Consider the following 2558-nt stretch of genomic DNA (forward strand, 5'->3'; position numbering starts at 1 on the left):
TATCTTATTTTGCACAGTGCCGTATTTATATTGTATTTTTAAGTTAATGTCACTTGTTTACACTTTTTATTTTGGGAGTATTAATAGGTACTTTATGTAAGCTATTTATATTGTATTTCATATGTTCAGTTCATTTTTTTGTATTTGTTTCTTTAATTCTTTCTAAGTACGGTATTTTGAATGTGCAATTGCTTTATTACGGAATTCAGAAACAAAACAGAAATACAGAAACTGAGAGAGGGCAGAGACACAGGCAGATGGTGTCCAAATCCAATAGCAGGTAATGAGCTCAGGAGTCAAAACCAGATGAGACCAGCAATTTACAGCACTAACAAGGGCAAGGCAGAACAGGCAGATTACAGGACGGTAACAGCTAATGTTGTTCTCACTGTCTGTAGCCACACCATATTTCTCCCATGTGTCCAGCTTGTCCTTCTGTGATGTACTGTCCATAATTTTGTATTAACCACCAGCTATTAGGTTCTCCAGTTTGACACACCGACACCTACATTGATGTCTGAGTGACACCCTATTGGCTGGATGTAAGTTGAGGGGTCAAAGGATGTGCCATAGGCCTTCACAATAACTATATCAGTTATTTGGGCTTGATAAAATTTATATTGGATTAGATGTTTAAAGAAGATGCACCTTTATTATTTATTTTTAATTATGTTTCTTTCACTTTTTTGTAATGCATTTTTCTGGTTTTTTTTTTGTTATTGTTGTGTCTCTCACTGTTCACATAAACCTACCATTGAAATTGTAGACTGATTATTTCTTTGTTAGTGGGCAAACTTACAAAATCAGCTGGGGTTCAAATAATTTTTTCCCTGACTGTATTTTCACACTTAAAGGACACTGAGGAAGGCTTAAACCGAAATGTCACACACTGTAAAAACTGAGGTAAAGGTAAAATGTGTCTGTAAAACTTCAGACGGTTCGTATTACTGCTTCAGTTTTTAAATCTCATGAAAAACTGTGATTGCTTAGTGCATTTTGGAAAAAGGCCCCCGCTGAAAGGTAAAATACTATCCAAGATCAACAAGAGCTGATTGTACTGGTTGTTTCCAGGTGTGATTGCACAACTGAAGGTGGGCGTCCCTATCAGTAGAGAGGCGGCCTCTCAGTGGACCTACCCTGAATAAATAAAGGGGGAAAAGTCCTAAATGTGGGCTTATTTTGATTTTTACAAGAGTCCTGAGTGAGGCCTAACTGCTACCCTGTCTGCAGAGCATGCAGAACTAAACAATGGTGTGAAAGGAGGCAGCAAATCAAATCTTCTGACTCACCTTCATGACCATCACCCTCTACTCCAAGTTAATTTTTAACTCAATGCATGATGTGAGGACTTTGGGACTGGGCAAATAGTTTATCATTAAGCTGTCAGTGTTAATACAATAACACATTACATAGTTCCCATATTTACAGAGTGGGCATGCAGCAAGCATGTTTAATGCACATTTGATACATTTCCCTTTATTTACAGAATGCTATGGCTATGTAATGTGCTTATATGTTTATTCATACGCAATGCAATTTAGTTCACAATCTGTGGTCACAGTCAGTACAATGTGTCTGACTGTGTCTATTATTAGTATGAGGAAACGCTGTGACATTAAACTGAGGGAAGGAAGGAGAATGACTGAACGGGAGATAATGAGGGACAGTTGAAAGTAATGTGTGATGATTTCAGAGTGGGTGAGGCTAAGTGGAACCGGAATAGTGAGCAAAAACAAAAGCACCAAGCAAAGAATGTGTTGGAAAACCTCCCACTAAAAAGCTATGGTAACAGTTGGTTAAAGCGTTGCAAGAATGTTTTGTTATAACATTGAGAATATTTTATTTGAAAGGTTCTGGTAACATTAGATCTCTCATGTTCTAAGAATACCACATTGTAACTTGCTTACACTCACAATACGAACTTCAGCATCACCAGGACGTTGGTGATGAGGTGCAAACAACATATCAGGCATGATAGTATTGCAAATGACCAACAGCAGCAGGTATCCCGGCAAAAAAACAAAAACACAGCAGCACATTTACATGTAATATAACAGAGGGTAATAAAGCAGAGGTAGTTTTTTTTTCTAGCTTTTAGCTCTTTACCGGACTCCAAGAGACCTGCACAAGAATTCCTATATGCCTAGACTGTCTGTTTATGCATAAATGACAAATAAAAATCTTGAGTCTTGAGAGGTAAATTTAATGAAACAATAGTATTCTTTGGCTGCGACCTCTGTGTATTTCATAAAACTGGTTGCCTTGTTGTATCCGGTACTTTTTACCATACTGAGAGACGAGGCAGTCCAAGTAACTACAAAACAGTGCTGATTTATTCCATGAACACAGGTAAAAATTAACATTACACGCTCAGGTATCTTGCACCTCCAACCTGCACGCAGGCAGATGAAAGACCCTGAACCCACCAGGCCTGTACATTATATCCCCTCGGTTGGGCTAGCCCCATACTACACAGAAACATCAACCGAGACGTCTCTGTTACCAGCTTTGCAGCTGGTCATAGCAGTAGTCAAAACATGAAGTAAATCAATGTGTGT

At 38.4% G+C, this 2558-nt stretch overlaps 1 protein-coding gene across 3 annotated transcripts in view; it reads right to left on the reverse strand.

Moving 5' to 3' along the window:
• The window catches only part of b4galnt1a (beta-1,4-N-acetyl-galactosaminyl transferase 1a), a 15013-nt gene that overhangs the window by 11792 nt on the left and 663 nt on the right, over window positions 1–2558 (reverse strand). The gene's annotated exons all lie outside the window — the stretch shown is intronic.

The sequence above is a fragment of the Monopterus albus genome, unplaced genomic scaffold, assembly GCF_001952655.1.
Source record: "Monopterus albus unplaced genomic scaffold, M_albus_1.0 scaffold6.1, whole genome shotgun sequence".
In the NCBI taxonomy this organism is placed as follows: domain Eukaryota; kingdom Metazoa; phylum Chordata; class Actinopteri; order Synbranchiformes; family Synbranchidae; genus Monopterus; species Monopterus albus.